The sequence below is a fragment of the Phaethon aethereus genome (genome assembly GCF_964289735.1).
Source record: "Phaethon aethereus genome assembly, chromosome: 1".
NCBI classification, from domain to species: domain Eukaryota; kingdom Metazoa; phylum Chordata; class Aves; order Phaethontiformes; family Phaethontidae; genus Phaethon; species Phaethon aethereus.
Window position 1 is genome coordinate 79,962,076 of NC_138575.1, and position 25,891 is coordinate 79,987,966.

Here is a 25,891-nt window from a genome sequence, read left to right on the forward strand (position 1 = left end):
AAAGCTGCCGTGTGAAATTATCACTTAGTGGTTTTCTGTCATCTATGTGGTAAAGTTTTAATTTGCCCTGTGGATGCTTCTGTTTCTTTGGCAAGACACAAAGTAGTTCTTTTTTTTTGCCCTGCAAAGGCATCCAAATATGTCTTTTCATTTACTGAGTTGTTGATACAAAGGAGTCCAGTGTAATAGGCCAAGTCTATGTATCTCTTCATTGTGAGTAAGGGGTGTAATAAGCCAAGTACCAAAGTCATTAGAGTAATATAAGGGATGAATTCTGGCAATGGCTCTAAACCCCAAACTGTTAAATTCTAGGATTTAACAGGTTTCAATTAACTTGTTAATTTAAAAGGGAGTGAGCGAGCCAAGATATTATGATATGTCATAGAGGAAGCCTCAGAAAATCAACTATGGAAAGAACTGTTTCCTAAAAAGAAGAAAAATAAAAAGAAAACTACAGGAGGGTCTCATGTCCCACGTCATTCTACCAGTCTTTCCATTTAAATCACTATAAGCATACATAATATTAACTGATAGAAAGCAACTCCACACTGACATTTTAAGGTCATGAGGTCAAGAACTTGTAAGTTAGGAAGTGCCAACATGAGGACTGACAGTGACACTTTAATTCTTCTGCGTGTGCACAGTGACACAGTCTGCAGTTCCACGGCAACACGACCTCTTTGTCCACAGGCGCTCTCCTCCACTTAGTGCACAGGATGGATGTGCTCCCTTGATGAACAATTGCTCTGGTTTTCTTTCTGCTTGTTCACTGTGCATGCCCCAGGCTTTAGTAGTGCTTCAACCTCCATTTTACTGATGAATTCTGAGATTCACCTTGTTTTTTGCATAGTGTTGATCAATACAATTTGTGAGAGAATCACAGGAAAATAATTTCATAATACCCCTTCAAGGTGAGGAGACGCGATTCCTCGCACCTTAGAGATTTATCAAGATTTAGCAATGAAGTGTTCGCCAATCTAAGGAGTTCAGTTTGACAACCCTGAGGACACCAGCCTTCAAAATACTTTTTTGTGTTTGAAACACTGATCCTTCTGACTTCTGCTGCAGCTGGGCTTGCCCCCCACTTCAGCCAGTAACATCCTGGGAACCCAAATCAAGCAATGAAATACAGGGAACAGCTACGACTAGCTTTAGAAAAGATAAAGTTTAAATGACTCAGCTAGCAATACACAGGCAGTCAGGATAGGAGGAGGAACAGAAGGAAGTTCCCAATAGCAACACTCAGATGCTTGACCCATAGGACTTTCCTGCTCCTCCACGGACAGCCTGTGCTCAATCACAGCCCCTGGAAGAAAACCCACCAGCCTAAAGTCACTCTAAGCAAATGCCCCACAGCATATGTTCCTGAGGCAGGGATCCTGTAGAAAAATGTGACCGTGAAATTAAAGACCACGTGCTATGCACATTTAGGCAGGAGCCACACTCAGGATCCATTGGCAGTTCTCCAGGGAAAACAAAAAAGCTACTAAACTGAAATTTTAACCCAAATTTGGAGCTTTCAAATGCCAAATTTGGACACAACTCTGATACCAATTGCAAATTCCTGTTCAAGAGCACTCTAGAGATTATGAGAGAAATGGTCGTGAAGGTCAGGGCAGCCTCTTTCTAAGAGTCTTATGAGCTGTCTTGCCTGAAATTACTGAGGCAGTCATAGAACAGGAAAAGTCTTAACATCAAATTAAATGCATAACAATCTCTCCTATAATTTCAGGTAAAAATTCCCCCTCCCTGCTTTGGATTGTATGTATAGTCCTAAATTATACCAGCTGTGGCCCAGTTTCTCACCCTTACATCCATTCTGAATAGTGCTCTACTTAACCTGTAGACGGAACCACCTGAAACGGTTTAGAGTCCAGCATTGACAATTATGTTTGAAATTCACTACAATCGGTCCTCCAGAAAAGGAAAGGAAAAAAAAAAAATCACTCCTGCATGTTGGGAATGCCCAAAGTTTAGGCTTTATTTTATAGCATTGTAAAAGGGTGAAAGAAAACTCTCTGTCATTTCCTAGGCATTGTACTGCTTCCTTACCTTCAAAGATGCATTTCTATAATTTTTTTCACAATGTCTGTTTTCTTATTAAAATCAAAAAGCTATATAAGAAGATTGTTATAATGTTTAGCATTTCCTTCAGCCTTAAGTGCACTTTCTGAAGAAAAAAAGAGAAAGGAACATTGACAGGCTATTGCACCCCACAGGGCATGTCCTTGTGAGAGGTAATGTTGTGAAGTAAAAGTAGTAAACAGTGGTCTCCACATTGACAGAGCTCCCCAAAAGCAACTTTCAGAGTTAAAAATATTTCTGCAGAGATTGTAAGCCGAGCATTCAGTAATGGTGTAAGCAACTAGAATAAGAAGGGGTTTTCTTGTATTGTTCATGCATTCTAGCACCTTTTAATAAGAGATTACCGGGAAAACCAACATAACATCTGTCTGGAAAAGCTAATCATCTGATCTTGTTGTCCATGCCATATAATTGCTGTTAATTCCATACGTCGCAATACCCCTTCCCTTGCATTCACAGTCCTTTTATCTCTTTTTCCTTCACTCACGTTTTCTTCTCTGCTCCTTCTAACCACAGGAAATAGTTTTCATTTACTACTTTCTGAGAGTTTGCAATTGCTAAAACCTTTTTGGTATTTATGATAAATATTAGTATCTATAGAATTCAACTGACTCACACAGCAGCCCTCTGCTCTTTCATGGTATTTGCCTTCCACCCACACTCTCTACCTTCCCAGATTTGAGCTCACTTCTCTTTCTCTCTCCCTGTCCCTCCCTGTGACTCACTCTCGCTGCCTGGAAGTCCCATGCACACTTTGGCACCTTTAGAGGTTGTTTTACACCTCCCTGAACTGCTGCTGAACCCCTTAAGTGAATTAGAATCTCAGAATCTCAGAATGGTTTGGGTTGGAAGGGACCTTTAAAGATCACCTAGTCCAACCCCCCTGCCATGGGCAGGGACTTCTGCTAGACCAGGTAGCTGAAAGCCCCATACAACCTCACCTTGAACACTTCCAGACATTGAAAAACATGGTGATAGTGAATATAAACCAGTGAAGTGAAGCCATTTGGAGTCAAAAATGATGAAATAATTCTACAGCCAAAGGTCAGCAGTCCTGGAGGTAGACAACATACGTGCCAGGATGCACACGCAACAGAAAACAGGTTTGCTCTGCCTCCTCCTCAGCTGTACATTGACCATGGCACTGATAACCCATAACGAAGGCTGAGAAGTTGTTTTGCTTCAGGAACAGCGATGGTTGGTATAAGTGGGTCTTCACTGTCCCACCTTCAAAGAAATGTTGTTATCTATCAGTGCCATCACTCTACTCAGTCCAAGGGCCACTGCTGCAGCACCTCAGGACTACTTTAATTTATGAGTGGCTTTTACAGCTCCCATTCATCAATCCAGAATTCCACGCAGCACAAAGACTGCCAGTGCTGCGTTTTCCCTTGGGATCCACATGGATCATGGGATCATGGGCACAGAGCAGCGTCTGGTCCTCTGCCTCTTTAGCATCCTATTTGTTCCCTTCTAACTTGCTCGCATCTCAACATTCAGGCAGCTGGGCTAGGTCTAATTCATTTTAATGGAAATTAAAGAGCCTTGGTAGTCTTCTTTATTGGACCTTGTTTTTCTGTGCCGTTCACAGTGCTGCCAGAGGTATCTGAGTTAGGCAACCAGGCGCCCCAGGTTCCCTCCACCATCAAGGAAAGAGCCAGCCGCCTCCCAGGATGATTCAGAATGGAGGTGGATGGAATTACCCCATGGATCTGCCTGTTTCTCCATTAACAGTAGGAGGCACCGAGGGAGACTAGACTCCTAACTTGAAAGCCTCTCCTTGTTGCCTAAATTTGGTTGTATGAATCCACCTCTGCATGTTGCTACAGATAAACATTCAAGTGGATTGCAACATGCCGCTGCCTTTCATAGCTCCTTTTGTTCTTCTCTTTGTTTACCTCCTATCATGGAGCAATTATGGTTTCCGCATATTGAATTTTTCAAAGGAAAAATCCTACGCACAAATATGTATCCCAGTTGACTTTGAAAATAACTCTGGATATTAACACTGAGGCCAATTTACTGCCACTCCACAGCAAGTCATCTCTGAGGAGCCACTCTGGTATGCTTTGGCTTTAACAGGACCTACTAAAAAGGAGCAGAAGCTGCGATATCTGTCATCCTTCTGGGCCACATGTTAACACTCGGTGGGCATTATCAGACACTCCTGGGCTTGATCCAAAACGTATTGAAATCAGCAGGAGTCTTTTCATTATATTAATTGGACTGGGAAGTCAGTTCTCATATCAAAAAGTGTACTTCGCATGTTCATCGGTACGCGACAGGCGGGCGTGTTTCAGATGTTCTGTGAGAAAGGGGTCTGAGCTACAGCTGGATTGAGGTGTCGGTTCTCCAAAGATCAGGGGCCATTTGGGTCCACTGTTACGGTTTCTGGTGTCTGTACTTTTTAACTCTGCTGGTGGTGCACTAATCTTCATTTGTCAGGCAGGGGATGACTTGTCATAACACGAGTGGTTTAACAAGTGAAGATAAGAGCCTTTTCTAACACTAAGTTCTTCTACATCTGCTTCATACAGCATTCGGCATTTGAATAACAGGGCTGCCGAGTAATCTCAGACTTGCACCACCATTTATGCCTTAGCTTTTGGCTTTTATGCCATTAGCAGAAGTGGTCGCATTTATTTGCTTTCAAAGGAGACTATTCCCTCTTTCTCCATCCTGCTGCACCCTCCACACCCTCCCCTTCAATCAACTGTGTCTCAAACTGGGAGGGAACTGGAGTAATTCTGGCTTGTATCAGAAATAGTGTGGCCAGCAGGAGTAGGGAAGTGATCAACCCCCTCTACTTGGCAATGGTGAGGCCACACCTCGAATACTGTGTTCAGTTTTGGGCCTCTCACTATGGGAAAGACACTGAGGTGCTGGAGCGTGTCCAAAGAACGGTGACGAAGCTGATAAAGGATCTAGAGCACAGGTCTTATCCGGAGAGGCTGAGGGAACTGGAGTTGATTACCCTGGAGAAGAGGAGACTGAGGGGAGACCTTATCACTCTCTATAACTACCTGAAAGGGGGTTGTGGTGAGATGGGTGTCGGTATCTTGTCCCAAGTAACAAGCAATAGGACAAGAGGAAAAGACCTCAAGTGGCACCAGGGAGGTTTAGACTAGATATTAAGAAAAACTTCTCACAGAAAGGGTTGTCAAGCATTGGAATAGGCTGCGCAGGCAAGTGGTTGAGTAACCATCCCTGGGGGTATTTAAAAGACGTGCAGATGTGGTGCCTAAGGACATGGTTTAGTGGTGGACTTGGTAGTGTTATGTTGGACTCGATAATCTTAAGGGCCTTTTCCAACCTAAACAATTCTGTGATTCTATGACTCTAATTTGATTCACCTCATTAAAGCAAATGATTGTATCAAAGAAAGGCGGCCTGAGCCAAAGTCCATTTAAGTCTGCAGGAGTCTCTGAGGACTCCAAAGAAATGACTGTCCTCCCTGCAATAGTTGCCTGGCACTATGTATATAGGAAACCAGGGTCAGTATCAGCGCTCATTGGTGTTGCCTTAGCGTTTCTGTCCCGCACAGGATCTTGCCTGTGCACAAGTTTTTCCATTTCCTTCCCTGCCAGATGAGGGGATGGGTGGTAGATGACGAACTCCACTGGTGCTGGTGATTCGCCCCGTTTGTTAGAAGCTACTTCATATGGGCAGCTGTAGAGCAAAGGTCCAGCTTAAAAATAAATAAATATCCAATGTTAGAATGGCAATGAATGGGAAAGGACAATGCTGGGGGAGGAGAGACCGTCCCTAAAGCAGAGCTGGGGAAGACCGAAAATAAAGGGTCATGCCACATCTCTGCATATGGGGTGTGGGCCAGCGGGGGGTGCAGCTCTGTGAGAAGAGGCACTAGGAAGGGAGCCAGTGCGATATGCATAGCCGGGGAACGCGTGCATCTCCAGCTGGATGTACGAACAGTGGCACATATGTGAGTGAATATATGTTCTCCAGGCTTTCAGGGAAGGTGATTACCTTCACTAGGCTTTTAACAGAGCTAGGGATGACAGCAGAGACAGATAATCAAAAGGAAATCTGTCCAGCACCCAGATTTTCCAAAGAGTTGAAAGCCAAATTTACAGCACAGGAGCAGTCTGATTTTCTAGAGAGCTCATATCTCCTTTAGGCATCAACGTGACATTACACATTCAGCCGGTTTCATATTCGATTTTGATGATTGCAGGCACATTTCCCCAAAGAGGTCTGAGCTCCTGCGTTAAAGGCAGCTTTTAAAAAGAGATGCACCGTCCAAGCGAAGGTCTGAGAGCAAAGGGACAAACTAAACAACCCTGGTCAGGAAAAAAATGTAACCGAAAACACTCTGATGAGGCAACTGCCCACCCGAGGGAGTGTGCTGTGACCAAAGCACACACGTCGCCAGTGGCTGCCGGTGAAACTCAGCCTTTCAGTGTTCGTCCCATGGAGCACACCAGGCATGGGCTTTAGACATGCTCTTAAGAGCGTGTGGAAAGTTTTAAACACGTATATATTCCCACTGAGTTGGAACCGGAGCCAGTGGGATACTCCCAGGGTTAAGTACATTGGTGAAATTAGGCCACAAAACGTCAGCCTCTTGCTGAACTGAGCTAGGCAGGAACCTGATACAACAGATTGCTTTGTTCAGCACATACATCGATATCACTCACGTTGTGGTGATATCAGCTGGTAAGCTGCAGAAATGCCTCCTACGTTACTTACCCTGCACCTCCTACTCTTAGTCCATGAACCCAGGCTTGCTGGAGCCACTTCTGAAGCTCTAAACCTAAGCAGCAGTTATAAAACCACTAGAGCATAAATTTCCCCCCGGAATCTGTACTTCCTATGTCAGAGGTGCAACAAGTCAGCCTTGGATGATTGACAGGCTTCGTGTGTAATACCATATAAGTCGTTACCTCTGGAAAGGAGCGTGCTGTACCGCTGAGGAGCTAGGACTTGTCTTCTGTCCATTCCTAGGCCTTATACAGTCATACTTACTGACTCTGGGACAATCTGCACTTTTATATAGACAGCAGCCTCAGATTGCCTCAGAAGTGCTCCTGTTATGACATGTTCTCATTTGCTCTCTGGCCTGTGCAGTAGAAGCCTTTTTACCTTGTCCTTGTTTTGGCTGGGATAGAGTTAATTTTCCTCCTGGTATAGTGCTGGTATAGTGCTTTGGATTTAGGATGAGAATAATGCTGATAACTCACTGATGTTTTAGTTGTTGCTGAGCAGTGCTTACACTAAGTCAAGGACTTTTCAGCTTCTCGTACTGCCCTGCCAGCGAGGAGGCTGTGGGTACGGGTGCACAAGAAGCTGGACGGGAACACAGCCAGGACAGTTGACCCAAACCAGCCAAAGAACTACTCCATACCGTATGACGTCATGCTCAGCATATAAAGCTGGGGGCAGTTGGCCAGGAGGCAGTGGCTGCTGCCCAGGGACTGGCTGGGCATCGGCCAGCAGGTGGTGAGCAACTGCATTGTGCATTTGTTTTGCATATTCTTTTATCATTATTATTCTTTTCCCTTCCTTTTTCTGTCCTACTAAACTGTCTTTATCTCAACCGACAAGTTTTACCTCTTTTTCTGATTCTCTCCCCCATCCCACTGAGGGGGAGTTAGCAAACGGCTGTGTAGTGTGCCTGCCAGGTTAAACCACAAGAGCCCTTTCTGGTGCCCAACACGGGGCTCGAAGGGTTGAGATAACAACAGATCTGACAAGAGTGTGTTAAAACAAATTTGTTATAAGCATTCATTATATTAGTTTAATAGTCACTGGACACAATGTTCACTTATTTGCTCTCAGAGTTGTGCTTGTTCTCAGAGTTGTGTCATGGAATACCTTACTTGCTGTATATGCTCCCTGTTGTGCTGTTTATCATCTCTGGGGGCTGGATTAAGGTTATCATTTTGCTGTACTAGGAAGAAAATAGGAAGAAAATTAACCCTATCCCAGCCGAAACCAGGACATACCCTTACAAAAATACAGTTGCATTTTCTCATGGTTGCAAACATAGATAACAAAAGATCCCATCCAGCATTGTGTGGCTGTGACCAGAGTAAGAGGAGATGATGCTGCACTGTGGTTTCCAGACCTACACCCACTGCCAAGTCATTAGGGCAATGTCAGCTGAAGGGATTTTTCACAACTGGCCAGTTTCACAACTGGACATTTTCACAACTCCACAACGCCGGTGCTGTATTACAGACAAGTCCCTGAACTCTTAGAATTAAAAACAACTGGCTTTAGAGGGAGACGGGCATGACCAGTAGTAAAAATAATATTTTTTATAACTTTTTCAGGTATTTCTAGGACAAATCTTTTTTCTGCACAGGCCATCACAGAGAAACATAGAAGGCAGGCACTGTTGGGCATCACATCGCTCTGGGCATCGTCTGGCTGCAGTCACATGCCAGCGTGCAGGAGTGCCTACAGGGTCTGCTCGTGCCCACGTGTGGGGCTCCAGGAAAGCCATCCCTGGAATACAAGATGAAAGAAGCAACCAGGCTTTGCTGACACAAGTTTACACACACCCAGCAACATTTTGCACGTCTACTGGCAGCCTCTCACACAGACAGCAATTGAGGCCAACTACATTAACGTGTCCTCACTCATTATTTGAAAGCTGCAGCACCATTCTGATCCTGAGTATTTTCTTAATTAGTTCATTAACCCTTCAACACACAGACTACTATAGCTTGCTGTTCCCCTCAGTCTGCAAGGAGTCTGAAACAATAGCTCAGAGAGAAATGTGATGGTTCTGCTGCCCAGTTCATGCTACAAATCTGCTTTTCCTGAAATCTGGCAAAAATGGCAATTAGCATGCTTAACCGTTTCACTCCTAATAATTTAGCTAGAAGCTTTTAGTCAATGTGCTCATGGATCACTTTTGTTTGAAGTAGCAGCTAAAAGGGATGCAGCATGGAGAAGGTTCCTCAGAGCCATTATTGGTTGTGGGACTTAAAGAAGGAATTCAAGCTCTGCACCTTTGCATAACAGCCTTGCTCCACCTCCTGCCTAGAAGATATCCCAAGGGTTCAAGCCACCAAAACCCCTTCCTGTGGAAGCTTCCTAAACTCCAGAAGCTCCAACTCCCAGGTCCTTGTGTCCAAATCTCTACTCCTCTGATAAATTCTTGCCTTAAGGAGGCATGGGGAAAGGATTAATATTGCATAATTAAAATTCGGAGCAACAAAAAATGCCATGCATTTTATATCAGAATACATAAATGCACAAAATTAGTCTTTTAACAGCACAAGATGTCATGCCCAGCCAGATGTCTCATGTGACTTCAGAGGTATAATTTAACTGCGATGTTACTGTGACATATTCTGCTGGTGCAGGTATAGACCAGATGAGCACAGCTCCATTTATTTTCTCTCTCATAAAATTAAAACCTGTTTCCAAAGCCACAACTCTAGTCAGATTGGAGATTTTGATGAAGAATAGTGTTCAAGTTAGTCGTCAGAGCTAATCCAGCTCCAGAGGTGGTGCAGTACAGAGAAGGAGAGAGCGCAGACATAAAAACACTAATGAGAAAACATATAGGACGTTAAAAGAAGAGGTGTAGATGAGTATTGTTCTGATATTAGTTTTCCCCCTGTGCTCCGCAGGATGGTTAGCAGCAAAGCCCAGCATTTTTCTATCTGAAACATGCCAGCATACTGCCAGGCAATTTTTGAGAATTCCTTGCTCCTCAGTAGTTAAATTTTGTCCTTTGCAATTTTCAGATTTCTGACAGAACTGCTGGTGGCAGTTGTAATAATATTCTGTAAAATGTTGTGGTGGTGATTCTTTGAATGCCTTTGTGGTTTGCTGTCCAGAGTTATAATAACCTATGTTTGCCCAGATATGTGTTCTCAACTTGGAAGCACTGGAGCTAGCATTTACTCTTCTGCCTGGGTGACTGCACGTGTGTGCCAACGCGCCTTGTCGAGCATGTGAGCGAGCGTCTCTCTCCAGGTATTTGCTGTGTGCTTCCCAGTCCCTGGGAAGCGTATCTTTGGGTTTATATCTAGGGGAAAGTGGGTGACTTGAAGTTTATTGCAAAGAGCAGAAGCCACTGATGGGGATCATAGGTGGTTTCTGAGCCTCCTTTCAGTTTCATGTGTTCCTCTATCAGTTATCTCCTAGTTTTTTTAGTTTCTCAGAAGGATGAGATAAAACAGCCAGCTTACATTAACATTTGCCTGGTCTTAGGTCTATTCATATATGCCCTTAGTGAAAACTGCTGAGTGAAACCTTGAGAATCAGACTTGTGAAATATATATTAAAATCATGTATGTGTGTACGAGGCACTATTTTCAACAAAAAATGAGGGCAACTTTGGAAAGAGAACTCTAAACAAAGCTAAAAAGATCTCAAACCCACTCATAGTCATAAAGGATCTTTCTCCTCAGTCTTTCTGTATCTTATAAACCTTTTATATATATTTGTGTTCATGAAGAAAACAACAGAAAAGAAGAAAGAGGTGTGAAATAGGCATGGTACTGGACTAAGTTTTATATAAACACAGATATATCCCCAAAATACTTTACAAAGTAATAAACTAGACCCTGGTAGTGCATGGATGCTGTAAAAGCCAAGGTCTTTGTTCTGTGCCAAACAATAGCTCTTATATATATTTGCTAAAAACTGGATCCCAGTCAGCTGAAATATTGAAGAGGGTTAGCTCTAGAGATGGGAAGAAAGGGGCTGAATTTAATTTGAGAAGAAAATCCTTCATGGTTTGGCTGCACACAAACAATGCTATACCCCCTGAAAGCTTGGCTTTTGAAATGAATTCATGCTGCAGAGGAAGGAAAAGCTGAGCATCCCCTCAGCAGTGACTGTCCCATTTCGCCCTTGCACACCGGTATTTCACAGCGTTTGTCATGCCTGAAGAATGGTCACATTATGTACTGCCATTACGCACTGCAGTTACGGGCTCTCGGGCCAAAGAGTACGTTTACCCCCAAGCTCGCAAATTAAATCCTGTAAAGATAGCCTTTAATCCATGTCCTTATTAACCATTATTATTACAACATTTCTGAATTTCTGAACTTAAAAGTGCACCCGCGTAAGTCTTCAGGTTTAGTGGATGGGTTGATAAATAGTAAAATCGTCCTTAGGAGTTTATATTCAAGAGCCTGGTCAGAGACCCAAAACCCTGCAACTGTAGAGCTAAGCACAATTTATGTGGAGCAGCCATGCAGAAAATCTTCTTCCAAAGCCAAATTCTCTTATTGATGTAAACTGTGCTTTGTCTCTTACCTCTTTTACGTTCCCCCTCTTGCACCTCTCCCCCTGCCCCCTCCTCAAAAGGGCGATCATCCTCTGCTAGCTGAAATTAGCCATCTACGAGTTGTGCTCTGCCCTTTGTTTTCTCTCTCCCTGACCAGGGATGGTCAGGCACATCCTCTCTGGGGACAAAGAAGCCTCAGGAGCACAGCGGGGTGTCTCTGGGCTGAGGTCGGTTTCCTGAGCTGCTCTGCTCGCGTTTTCAGATCATACTTCCTAACTCCGCACTTGCCTCCCGGTTCCAGGGTATGCTCCTCTCCAGACTGTGGTCCTCATGCTGCGTTGCGAAAAAGCTGCTCGCAGGTGATTAAATTTCTGACCAACTGATGGGGCCATGACTCGGACCAACAAGACAGGTTGAACGATGATTCAGCTACACGCCGAACCTCCCAAGAGCTGCCTCCCTCTCAGTGGCCATCACCCTAAAGCCCGTTTCGTTTTCCAGGTCCATCTTTTCTGTTTTCCGTGCTTCCCTGACCTCTCCCTTTCTTCCTTGCCGCTGCTGGGCTCCCTCCCCTTTTCTCTTTCTGGTTCGCTCACTCTCCTTCCCATGGAGTTTTCCACCCCACACTTCTCTCCTTTCCCTTCTCCATGGGGAACACGACCTTGCTGTGCCTCCCTTCCTACCCATCACTCCCCATCACCTTTCGTCTCAAAACTCCTGAGATGGTAAGTTTGGTCCTCGTGCAGAGCCAACAGGCTCAAAGGAAAAATCTGACTGACTTACATAAACTCGTATGTCCCAAGCTGAGATTTCACTGGTACTCTGACACTGTACATTTTCAGCTCACTTTTCGTGGGTTTGCTCGTGAAAAAGTAAGATTGAGAGCTATCACCCAAATGTAGAACTTGGTTCAGGAAAGAGTTAAGCATGTGTTGGAATCCCTTTGTACTTGGGGAACATACACAGGCGGTAGGCACTGTGTATGTCCTGTGTTTTCTAGGCTTGGGCCATGGTCTGCTTGAATATATGCGTGTAACTACCAGTTCTCTTAAGCCAGTATGCTTACATTTCTCCATGTGTTTTCTTGAATTTAAGCCTCGGCTGCTATTGAAAGGGAAGCTTCTATTCTGTAAAGAGAAACATAAAAGGGCTCCAAATAAGCAGGGAAACTTAAAAAAAAGGGGGCTTTGTAGTGACGCATTTATTTTTTTAAGAATTAAAGAATTATGATTTCTATACATATCTATATGACTGCATGTAATCTTGCAAATACAATCTTTTCCCCTTCTTTTTCCATCTTCTTCTATTTCTCTTAACAGAAACAATTTTTCACAGTGGAAGGATACCTTGAATAAAATAATTTTTTGTTTAAAAATAAAAGGAAATCCAAAATATATGTTTCACAGTCTAATACCAATAAACCACTGTAAGATATTTACTGGTATGATGCTCCTGACACTTTTCTTGTGTGATAGAAAGCAGATTCTGCCACAGCCTCACAGTACCATCAACTCAATACCATAATTTTTTCCTCTATCTGTTGCTTCTGAACATCCATAGCTGTAATGGATCAGATCAGAATTTTCTATCATCTTAACAGTCCCTCCTTTGATACCGCAGCATGCTTCACTTCCACGTGTAATACCGAAGAAAAAGGTAGCTCGCTCACTGTTCCGAGAAACCGATGCAAGCAACGTAGTGACTTCATGCTAGCCTAAATGTAAATCACCCCCAGGAAAGAAAAACCCCGTCACCTCGTAGGATTTTCTTCAGCTCAAGGGAGAGCTGGTGGCAATAGTGCGCAGCTTTGTATTATCCAAGAAAGGCCAGTAAGACATTCCTTCAGCGTGCTGACAATGTGCTTCTCACCCCAGGCATTTTCTGGGATGGGTGTCTCTTCTGGGCAAGAGACACGGCCACAAGAAGCAGTATTATTCATTGCCAACTAAACCAAGAATTTCAGCTGGCCCTAGCTCCACTCTCAGGTGTGCTGAAGGGAAGGACTCCTAGTGCTTTGGGGGCTAGGCTGAGATCAGGATAACTCCACCCCAAATCCCTGCCCTGCTGGGCTGCGTGATTTGAGCCAAATGATGTAGCCTGTGCCTGCTGCAGTTCTGCAGCATCTGTGAAATAAGTCATTTCCTGACAACATGGAGTGCTACTGGGCGTACACTAAAGTTTGCTGTAGGTTCAGCAGGGACCACTGACGATATAATTAGTTGCTGGAAGAGCTACCAGCAAAGCTGGTTGATGCCACAGGTATGACATAGATACCTAGGTATCTCAGAAAGAATAAAAGCAAAGGAAGCAATGTGATCTTTAATTTAATGTCCGTTTCCCTGCTGAAGGACTGTGTGATAAGTTTGAAGGTGTAAGATCTGTTTTGGGTCCAAACACAATGCTAACGGAGGTGCGAGACTGTGCAACCACTATCTCTGAGAGCTCATTTTGGATCACACTGCATGGATCTGCCACCTGCCATCTTCCAAAATCTCCCCCAGCATCTGAACCCTCTACAATGAAGTAATGAAAATTATGCACCTTTAAGGGCCAATATGCACACTAAAAATTAGCAGATCAAAGTAGAATCTAGGACAACAAATAATGTTTTCCTTCTTTAAAAAAATTATTCCGGGAAACTTTATGGCTCAGGGGATTGGTACTGGGATATGGAGCCTTTCATTGCTGATCCAAACATGACCCAAGTCAGTAGTGACCAAAAAAATGGTTACCGTTTGGCAGATGCTTTGTGGCCTAGCGTATTTGAAATGAGTTGATGGTCTTAATCCAGTTCCCAGTGGACGACTATCCACATCACAGAAACCACCACCACAATTGGCACCCTTACTGGCAGCCTTAGCAGGTTGGCCAAGGATTAAATAAGTACAGAGACTGAGCCACCCGCTTATGCCTAGCTAGAGGTTGCCCCTCTAGGTCATGGATGAGACACAAGGATGGGGTGGAGTGGGGAAACTCACACACCCTCTGCTTGTGCTGTACTGGTTTTGTGGGTAAGGAGAGGAATTCATTTTCCAGGGCTGTGATTCAGGCACCCTTCATAAGCAGTATATTCATGTACATGCTTTTAAAAAAGAATTTTAAAAGCAGTCAGGAACTGAGAGAATTTCAGGATTTGCTCTCAAAAAATCAGGGGCCAGATTCATTTCTGGGGAATTCGTCAAAGTCAGAGTACTAATACAGGGACTGCATTTGACAAAATGCATACAAGCAACCTGTAAAGTGGCTCTGCTTTGGGAAACATTCCTTCTGCTGTGCTATGTTGTCAGTCATCGCTTTAATTATCTCACAAGATGTCTTAGAGTGAACATAATCCATGCCAGCTATTGTCGGAAAGCTAAAGCTGTTTTCTAATTAGGTATACAATGGCAACTATCGTGTAAGCAAAGATCTGATACACCTCAAAAAACGCGTCTGTGCAATACGAAGGAAAGCAGGACTTTGGTTAGCACTGAAAGTGTTTTTCATTTTCAGAGAGGTAAAATACACCAATTCCTCTGATTTGTCTTTACTGAACAGAGGGTATCTTTCTCAGTGACTTGACGGATTTTACCATTTCTTCCCAATAAAACAGCACTGTCCTAACAAAATACTGGGTGCTAAATCCCGCAGTTATTCAGGCAACGTTTGGATGGATCCAAGATCTTAACTTAAACTTTAAACTAGGCAGAGCCTAGGCCGGCTGGGTGAAGGGCAAATAGCACCAGTTTTGCACGTGCTTCCCTGTGTGAGAGCACGGAGAGACCTTCCCCCGTTTGCAGCCCAAGCAGGCGACGCTGGAAGAGGAACCGCAGGAAAGGCTTCCCCAAGGTCACACCAAGACCTTGGCAGTGCTTAAAGCTGCTTCTGTGCTGTTCTGCTTCATACTTCTTCACCGTATGGCAGCAGACTTGGCAAAAAAAATGACAGCTCTGCCCAAGTAAAGACGTGGGGAATGAATTCTGCAAGCAGCTGGAGGCCCCCCTTTCCTGTTCACCTCTGTGATAGCCAGAGCACCTCACTGTCTGTTGAGCCTTATTACACCAAGTCTTTAATACGAAGGTAGGAATCTGTGTGAGTATCTGACTGGTATTTTTCACTACCGGTCTGATTTAACACCTAGCTTCCATACCTATAGTAAGACTAAAATGCAAGCCAGCCTGTGAAAGCAAGGCATTTTCTACCTACAAGAAGGAACTGTCATTTGACCTTCGCTGCAGTACGGCCCTCATATGTTTCAGTTTTTAAAACACTTCTTGCAAAGTGGAAATCCCAGAAAGCTAAAGTGTCAAACTCTTCTTCAAGGTTCCTTGTCTGTGACACACATGAAATGGAGTGTCTTGTCCCAGGGAGCCCCTTCCATTTGGTTTTATTTGCACCTGAATTAATGCTCAGGTCAGTGGGTCTTCGTGAAGGGAAGGTCAAGGTTCAGAAATAAGCAGGGAGAAAAGCAGTGAGAAGTAGGATCTCCTCCCTGTTAGCTGCAGGAACACCACTCAGCACAGCGCAATGCCTGACCATGGACGTCCACATGCTCCTGCCATGCCAACACATGTTAGATGTGAAGAGCACCCTAATAGAAGTACTTGACCTAAACTGAACAAATTTCCTAATTGCAGTAAGACAACACTTGAGGGTGTGGTTACCACAGAAAATCACACCCATGGACAGATTAGGAGCACCTGGCTGCACCTCATGCCTCCTAATGTCCCAGGGGCACGATTATCTCATCAGGTGCCACCTGCCAAGTCCTGTTGCTGAGGAGCTGGCTTTGGCACAGGGCGCAGCTGGGGTGGGGAGAGCAGAGGAGCACACAGGGGCAGGCACACATGCTTGTCTCAAGTGCGTTCCTTAAAATTGAGCATTTACACCGAGAGGATGCCTTGGTTCTGCTCAGAAGCACGCCTGCGCTTGGGGGTTGCAGAGGAGCAAGCTGCTGTTTCTAAATCCTCTCCCGCAGCCCTCACATCCTCAGCACAGCTGGCATTGTGTGTTACCGGTTAATGGACATCCCTGAACTGGCCACTCTCCAGCCACAGCTCTTCCGACCTCTCAGTGCAGCCTGCAACAGACCTAAACAGGTGGATGAGCCTGAAAATTTGCCCTGCGGGCAATTTTCACAATGTTTTTCCCTTTTCTCCCAAAAGAGGACAAAGCCAAAGTGAAACACGGGCTCTATGACTTCCAAAGAGCTCTGACCATGAAAACAGCATGCCGACTTCAAACTAGGTAGCATGTGTCTAGGTGAGGTTACACTGTGCATCTTGCCTCTGCATGCACGTCCTGCTCACCTCTCCTATTCTCTTTCATCCCCGGTTCAAGGTGTGAAGCCTAACCTCCGCACAGCAATTAGCGGACCATGGCTCAGCAAGAGAAGACAGAACACGCCTCTGCCTCTGCCAGGCCCGTTGATCTCCTCTGGAACAACAAAGATCGTAAAACACAAGACAAAGCTCTGAACGCAGAGGTAAAGTTACTCTCGGTCGAAAGGATCTGTCTGGGGAACAAACTTTCGGAGATTAGACTAATCCAGAGTCTGATGACCTTTAGGTCATAGTGCAAGAACTTCCTCTTTGATATACCTTTTACAACCTAACCAGAGTGACATTGACAACAATAACCTGACCCCATCCCTCCCCTCAGAAGCACCTACCCTGGGCAGAGCTCTCCAGAGACAGAGAAGGGAGAAGAACAAAAGACTCCAGGAAGTCTACTAGGGATGTGCCAATCTAATTATTATGGGCGGTGCTCAGATACTGTGATGAGAAGTGCCAATAAAAGAAAACAACCAAAAACTGTAAAGCTAGATGTTGTACCCTTTAGGCCATGGGAGTGGAGAAAAAAAAATTTACTATGAATCAGATGGAGCCATATTTATTTGCACTCTCATCCTTGGCCCTTTTGACAGCATTGAAGTCCACGGGATTTGAAGCTACCCTGACAGATTTAAGCATAGCCCACAGCAGTAGGGAATAGATTTAAGCTCCGTCCTTTGCTCTTTGCTCCTTGCTCACTGTGCCGTACAGCAGTGCAGTTCTCCGTCCAGCAAAATCCTCCTCTCCTTTAAGGCTCAGCACAACAGGTCTGATTCAGAAATGTTCCCCTTCCTCTTCATTCCCCTTGAATTTCTCACCCTGAGTCATCGGACTACAATATAACTTTAATGTGGAAAGTTTTGTGGGTACGTTTTGTTTTCTTTTAAGTTCAGAGAAGAAAAGGTACAACTGGGGGGGGGGGGGAAGAAAAGTGTCTCATGGTTGAGAGGACTCTTTTAACCAGCGAGTCACATGGCTCCCTGGCAAGCAGCCAAAGGAGTCATGAGAGATGCTGCCATTCCCCTCAGCACTCCCTTAACCATGTCCTGCCTGCTACCCAGCCTGCCACCGGCCGCCTCGCACCCCGAGGCCAGCAGCCCTCCTCGGGCGAGCTGTGCTCAGCCGTGCCCGTGGGTGGCTGGCTGTGGCTCCCGTGGAAGGAGGAGGCACTGTCAGAAATGATGCTCGTGACTTTGGGAAGCGGCGCTTTCCCCCCTGACCTCTCCCCAAGGCGGCGCCGGACGTGGTGGTGAAGTAGGCGATCGCGATGCCGTGTTGCAGGTGAGACGCAATCATGCCATCTCCGCTGCTTGTGGTCGGAAAAAGAGTCACTGAAAGTAATGACGTGGCACTTACACCGCGTTTTTCAAAGCGCTGCGGCAGCTTTCGCTCTCCCGCCCCTCCCCTACCCCCGAGCCGTGCCAGCGTCGTTACTGCCCTGTTAAAGCTGTGGGAAACTGAGGCAGGCAGAAGTCAGGATACTGCTGTTCAGCATCTCGAGCATCGGTCCAGTCTCGCGCCTTGCCGGTCCTTCACCGCCGAGCAAGTCCCACCATGGAAAAGCGTACTCTTTAGAGGGGCTAGCCCGCTGCCCTGGCCAGGGTCCAGATCAATTAGGGATGCCCCTGGGCTTTTTCAGAGGCTTTCTTGCCTTGCCTGCCGGGGATGTCAGGACCGGTGCTGGTCCTGCGTGTCCATACAGCTCTGCCGGGCTCTACAGAGCAGCTGCTGCATTCCACCCCAGCAGTGAGTGACATGATCCTTGCCCAATTCAACTCGAATACCGGGAGATTTAATTCACTTACGATCCTTGAATGAAAGAAACTATTATTAAATAATAGACACATTTCATAATTATGTCTCACTTCAGCCAGGTTAGGAGGGTGGCTATGACATCGAGGCCCAGTATTGCAGCAGTTAAGCAATTTTAAATTAAATACACCTCAAACTGTTTTCCAGGCCCTACTTGCAGCCAGACAGTGGTTTATACCTTTATGGCTTATGCTTACGTCCAGCTTTGAAAGCCGGGCTGCCCCGCAATGCCTTGCACAGAACAAGCAAATGCTGCGGTGCTTTTGAAGTGCTTCTCCCCTCAAAAAATAAATAACGTTTTGTTTTTATGTCAGCTCTTACTGGCACTGGAGGCCATAATGATTGTTTCAATAGCCCATAGAATTGATTTGGGGTTTTGTCTGACATGGCCTCCTATTAATATTGCTTTCGCTGTATGTTCTTGGGAACTATGGTCACATTCCCTTTAAATTGTGTAATATGGCAGCCTGTGCCAAGGCTGTACTCGAATGAATACTGGAAGAACAAGGTTTGTGCTGACTTTCTGTTTGGTTCTCCTCTCACTTGCACCAGAGTCACTCCGTTGACTGTGGCAGAGCCGCTCCTGCGTTATTAACTTGCTGAGCTGTGGACGTAACCCCAGGGGAAAGAAGCCTTAGGCCCTCAGGGCTGAAAAGACAAGGTATAAGAGCTTCCCAAAATGCTGCACAGATCTATAGGGACAGCCATCCAGAAGAAAACGTTCTTGAATGCCTTTGTTGTGTGTTCCAGGTACGTGCTGGTGGAAGACGCAACTCATCAGCATCATCTTTGCACCACAAATCCGCCAGTACAGTCCCTGGCGTCCAATCCGTTTTGAACGTGGTGCCACTGATTAGCAACAGGGTGGCTCTGCCTCAAATAAACAATTTGGGACATGCAATACAGTGACCAGCAGATCTGGTGCCGCTTCACAGGGGAAAACTCTTCTGCCACATGTTAAACATCTGAGGCTAGATTTTGCCCTCAGTTGCACACTTGCTATACCACTGGATGTCCTTTTTTTCTTATTACTTAGGAACCCAGGGTGAAATTTGACCTTGGACAAAGAGCTGGAACAAAGAGTATGTCACCATGATGATTAAGTGGGATTTTTGCATAAACGTGAATTTTATCCTTTGTGGGTTCCTGCCACGAGGGAAATCTGATCCACAAGGATAGGCTGAAAAGAAAATAAATGTTCAAAACTGTAACTATGACGTGGGTACAAACTGTATGCACTATTAAAACTATTTCCAGAAAAAGTTACAATAACTCTCTAATTTAGCCTGTCTTCAGATTTTCTAAAGAAGGTCTGATTTGCTGTAAAATAATTAATAGGTGATAATCATCTTGCTGTCAGATCCTCGTGGAAGAAAGATTTTCTTTTTAATGATGAGAGCAACCATTTGGCCCTAACTATCTTAACTTTAAAAAAGCTGCCTATACTCCATTAGAACTGAACGAGGCAGATGATAACTTTCGGCTCCATCGCACTACCAAGAAAACTGCCTTTTAGAAAGAAAGCCCAAGAGGAAAGCATGAAAAAGACAACTCAGTGCTTTATATAAAGGTTAGTCCTAACATCATTAGACAGTAACAGAAGAGAGAAGTCACAGAAGTCCGTTGCAATATGGACAGAAAAGCCTACTGAGGAAATACTTTAAGTCTCTGTATCTAGAATTTCTTCACATTTGCTCTAGTTGAAGTATTTGCAATGGTCCTTATGCATGTGTCGTAGCAAAAGTAAATACATAGGAGTTGTCTTGACAAGAAGTATCCGGCAAGTCCTATGCAGCTCTCCACAACGGAGGGAAAAGAGATCCCTTTAGCTTTTGGGGGAGGATCAAAGGGAGAGTAAAAGAGAAGGAGAGGGTGCTAATCACCTTTAAAGGACTGAAAAACATTCTCCAGGAACCTGCCTTCCTTGGCTTTTCTTCCAGAGCACTCCTGTGCCTGAGCTCCTGGACGTTCTTACCCTCCCAAGTAATTCTGGGCTTGTACTTCTTGTTCAGCTCATTGCCAGTGTATTCACGTGTTCACAGCACAATCCCAGAACCCAAAAGTCATGGAGATTTTGCCTTCATGCATAGATACTTTGGTCATGGTTCCCATGCCTAGAAGCCTGGCTGGTTCCCATACGACTCTTCCATGTAGAGTGCTATACTGTAATACTATGTAAGTTATATACCTGGGGCAGGTTGGGGTAAGGCTGTACAGGAGGGCAGTCAAGCGTCAAGGAGGAAAGAGCAAAAATAATGAGAATAATCAAGCAGAGGACTGAACCTGGAGTTGCAAACAGCCGTTTGTCATGTAGTTAGCAGGTAGAGGTGGTCTGCCAGCATGCATGAAAGACGCTGGTGAGAGTCCACAGAGGGTAAAGCCACGTGCAGAGCTTATGGGCTGAAGAAATCGGGCTTGCAACATTAACCAGTTCTGTAATGCGTGGTGTCAGCACGCCTGCAGAACTCCTTTGATCTATCGCTGGTCCCAGCTTTCTGTTTCTTGTGGTAACTTGGGAGAGCTAGAGGGTTAAACTGTATTTTGGGGGTTAGGAATCTCTCTGACAGTATTTCAGTCCAAATTACGCAGTGCCATGCACTGAGAAAACACTTGACACCACTCTGCCTTTAGCGTGCCATACTGCCAGGTACACACGGTGCATTTTTTCCATTGCATAAAATGTGTTTGTCAGTCTAACTGTATAATTGCAGCTCACTTTGTTTAGCTGGTTAACACCTCCTTTGAAAGATTGTCTTCTGAGGGATTAGCCTTGTTCTTTGTTTAATATGTGAGCATTTATATGCATATCTGCATTTAATCTTACCTACTCATCTGAATATTTCATGTTGCTTTATACCCACTTGTTATATTATGTTAGTAATGCAATGTATGCAATAATTCCACACTGTCATCCTACAAATTCTGGATGCTGCCACCTTTCTTTGTAATTACTTAAGTCATTACTTTTTTCTTTTTTTTTTTTCAATTTTAAGGCGTGCTAGATATCTAATTCCCAGAACCTGCTTACCACAAAGGATTGAGAGAGGTGCCTACATCCAAATGCATTTGGATTGAAGGATATTCAGAACTTGGGTGCTTGGCCTAGACCGTGGCAGGGAGACGGGTGGCCAGTCACACATTTACCAAAGCTCTGCAGTTTTAGACAGGGAATCTTAGTCTGGGTCTTTCAGAGAAATGGTGGACTTTATCTTCTAGAGCTACCAAGAAGCCATATCACAATCACTCTCCCATCTTTGTGCGGCAGCTCCAATCCATGGAAATAGCCTGTATCGGGCATGTAAGCCAAGCTCATGGTAACTATGGCAGCCCAGCATGCAAATATTCTTTATATTTCTTGTTTCTGCTGAGCAAAAGCATTAGCTTTTAGGTGATTCTGAAAACAGTCAATACCTTTTGGATGTTCACCTTCTCTAAGCCAACACACCTCTTGGGGGACAGTAAAGTTGAAGTCCTATTCCAAATCCTTTTACAGATTACTATCATTACAGCACCGTGTAACAGAAGTATCTAAGGTTCTCCACAGAGCTCTCCTTGGGCACAGGACACTGCACAAATAGAGGTCAAGAGAGCGAGCCTGCCCTACCGGGTGCACGGTCTCAGTTATGAGGCGAATAAGGTGCAAAAGCAGGGAAATTACAAGTTTACACCGCAGCCCAGTGTCTCAGCCAGGGACAATCCTGTTCCCATAACAGCCAGTTTTATCACAGAGGTCGATACAGCCCTGAACTAACCGGGATGGGAAGAGAGGGCCAGACTGTGTAGCCCTGCCTGGACCAGCTCATGTGGGAGCATCAGTCACGCTGGTTGATGATATTAATGGTGAAGCAGCGCCTGCTGTCCTCTTGAAGGTCTGCACCACAGAGCAGGCTGGCTGTTCCCTGCTTGCGTAGCTCCCTCCTGCACTGCACAGATTAAGAGACAAGCTTCAGGGACTGCCTCCAGCAATCCTAATCTTCAAGGGTTAGGTACAAGCGCTTTCCTGTAGGCATATGAAAAATATGCGTTCCTTCTAACCCGCTTCCCACAAGCGTGCAGAAGCCCTGTTGGGAAGCATATGGAATTGTAAGGACATGGGAGCATCGGCAGAACAGAGGCAAAATGTGCAGAGGATTTTTCTCCCTCTACATTTCCAAACCAACCAGTAATATCTACTCGCTAATATAAATTATTTGCTGTAGTATGGTGTTAGAATACGTAGCTGCTTTGAAGATTTATGCTGCTATTACCACATGCACACACTCTCTCTTACGAGTTATTCCAAATCGCTTTATAGCAAATAACTGAATTAACTCTGTCCATGTACCAGCAGATAACCCCCGAAATAAGCTGCTTAAGATCCAGCTCTCATGTTACTGGTGAATGCATATAACCCTGAAGAAGATGAACAGTGAAAGAAGTACACAAATGGAAAGTTAGACTAGCACCATCTTCTTTAGAAGAAGCTAAATATGTATATGTGTACAGACACATGCGCACTCAAACATGCACTGCAAGAAACGGTGCCAGACAGTATTATATATAATCCTGGTTTTTAGACATTTATACTAATTACATCGATATTATTAAATGTCAGTTTTATACTTTAAATATGTAATTGGATTACCAAAATACGTCCAGAGTATTAAAATGCATCAATCATCCTACTACCAGCTATTCTAGTTGCAGTCACTTTTCTTTTTCACAAAGTCAGACGCTAATTGCTTCTGGTTGTAAAAATGTTTACAGTGTCTCAGAGGGCCAAAGGTGAGTAGGCAAGCACACCAAAGAAGATTACTTTATCAGATAGCATGCTTACAATATAGAAATCAATTTTATAAAGGAGTTGGTTCTTTAAACACATTTTGGATGTAGTCTACTATAACTTAGCTTTCTTCCCAGCCCAGTACACACAAAACACTGAGGCCTTCGATGCCTTTTTCATTCTGAAAATGAAATTTCAGTTCATCATTGCCTTTTCATTCTGAAAATCGCATTTCATCACGATGAGACTTTCGCTTCGCGGTTTTTCCAGCAGAATAACCGAGCTGCATCGTGCCCCCTCCCCGCGACCCACACGCACCAAGAGAGACGGGAAGCACGGAGACCCTGCTCCCGCTTCGCTCACCCACTCCATATTGCCCCTGGTAGGTTCGTCTTTATCCCTGAAGGACCAGCAACTCCGAGGCCGAGGAGTTGTCCCCGTCGCCAAAAGATGATAGAGATCTCGGGCAAAATTAACGTAACCATTGACAGTGCATGAGAGCTCACTAAATCGCGGCTTGGGAAGCATCCTCCCCTCCAGAGAGCGAGGGTAGCAGAAACAGGCAAGATAATGCTCGAACAGGCTCTACTATGCTTTAATCTTCAAAAGCTACCATTAGTAAGCCAGAGGAGTATATTTACCCACAAGATAAACACCACAAGTTCGCTAGGCTACTATCCATTAAGCACTGAAATAACTCCCCTTTCTTTTAACTTTCAGAGGGGGGCGAGGCGAAGCAGCGCGGCGCGCCCGGCGCTCCCCGCCGCTGCTCCTCGCGTACCGGGGGGGAAACGGGGGGACACAGCTGGGGTGCAGCGAGCCCGGCCGGGGCCGGGAGCGGGGCCAGGGGGCCCGGGTAGCCTCTCCCCGCCGGCCGGCAGTCCCCTCGGCGTTGATGGATGGGAGGGAGGTGCGCGCTGGTTTGGGGCTCCGCTTTGTTGGGTTTCACCTCCTGATCCCTTTCCCTTCTGCTCTGCTGGACCGCAATAGCCTCCCGGGTGTAGCCCGAGTGCCCCCCGCTGCGGGAGTGGGCTGGGGTGGCACAGGGAAAGGCCAGGCAGCGTGTCCCTCACCCGCGACGGCTTCTCGCCATCGCGGGGCAGCGCTCGAAAGACCCCCAGGCAGTCCGCCCTAAATACAGCGGGCATCGCTTCCCTCGTATTTCCCCTCAGCAGTCGCCTTAGTATTATTATTATACTTCTATAGCTTTTGCTTTCGGACCTTATAATTATGTCACACAGCAAGGGAAACCGCTAGCATCCCAGCATCTGGTGTGCGGTTTAAAACTTTTGTTTCAAGATTTGAACTATTTATAGAAGGAAAACTTTGTAGGATAGTAATTTCCTACGGTTTTGAGAAAAATATGGCTACGCTTATATTAAAAGGCTGTATTTATTTATTTATTACGATTCCTTCCTCCTGTTTAAAAAAAAAAAGTAAGAGAGAGAGAGCGCACTGCAATTTTTTTTACAAGCTATTGGTCACCTACCAGCAGACATATCCCGCCTGTGAATAGAAACAGAAATTGGTTTAATCAATGGCATCCAACCGAATTAAACCTAACGTGCTTCCATAAATCAAGCGCCTTTAAAAATCGGTAGCCAAGGCATGTGCGTTTCATTAAGAATTAAAAATGTAGAAATAGGCGTTTAGTTTCTTTTTATGGGTATGTTTATTCCTGTTTTTCTTCCATAGCGGTGGGTTATATTTTTCCATAGCCCGCAGAAAATACACACGCACACACAGCGGAACACACGCACACGTGCTTGTCTGTGTGCATGTGCTCCCGTGCATGCATACAGAGAAAAAAGAAAAAAACAACAACAAGATGTATAGATATATAAATCCACGTACAGTTCAGGGGTAGGAGCTCAGGTTTTGCATCTGCCGGGGTGCGAAAAGGTCGCAGCTGGGTACGGGGGAGGGAGAGAAGGGGAACCCGCCCGGACCCTGCAGCCGAGGTGAACGCGAGGCCGGGGACACCGAGGCGGGTTTCCCCCACCACGCACCGGACCTCGCCCCCCCTGCCCCGGGGGCCGGACCCGAACCGCCCGGCGCGCGTCCCGGAGCTCTCCCGGGCCCGATCCCCGAGTCCCGGCACGGAGGGGCACGCCGCGCCCCGGGGCTGTGGGGGGGATGCTCAAGGGAGGGAGAGAAGGGTCCCGATTTTAAACCGGCCGGGAGACCTGCCACCCCCAGCACCGTCCCCTCCTCACGGCTGCCCCAAAGCGCGGTCAGATCTCGCCCGGAGAGCGGGAGAGCGGAAGCCCTTGACAGCCCCTCGGCAGTCCCCTCCGGGCTCCGGCGTGCAGCCCCGGCCGGGCCCGGCTCCCTTCGGGACCCCGGCCCGCCGCCCCTGACCCCCCAGCGCGGCGCCCGGCGGGGACAGAGACCTGCCGGAGGACCCGCAGCAGCACGGCGGCGGGCACTCTCTCCGCAGCCCGCACGGGCTGGCCCAGCCGCTACTTATCCACCGCAACGTTAGATACAGATATAGATATTAAAAAAAAAAAAAGAGAGAGAGAGACCGAAACTCCTTGCAGTCCCACCCACCGACTCTCATTTCCCCCACCCCTACCTCCACCCCCTTCCTCACAAGGAAAAGGTCCTGGAGACAGCTCTAACTGCGGGGCTGGAGATCCCTCCGGAGCACAAGCGGCCGGCTAGCAAGCACCTCCGCGGCCGGGGTCCCTCCGGCTCTCC

The 25,891-nt window shown here is 45.8% G+C and overlaps 1 protein-coding gene across 2 annotated transcripts in view; it reads right to left on the minus strand.

The window, feature by feature from the left end:
• Positions 1–25,891, minus strand: part of WNT7B (Wnt family member 7B) — a gene marked incomplete at its 5' end in the record, with an annotated part of 95,942 nt that overhangs the window by 62,940 nt on the left and 7,111 nt on the right. The window lies entirely within an intron of this gene.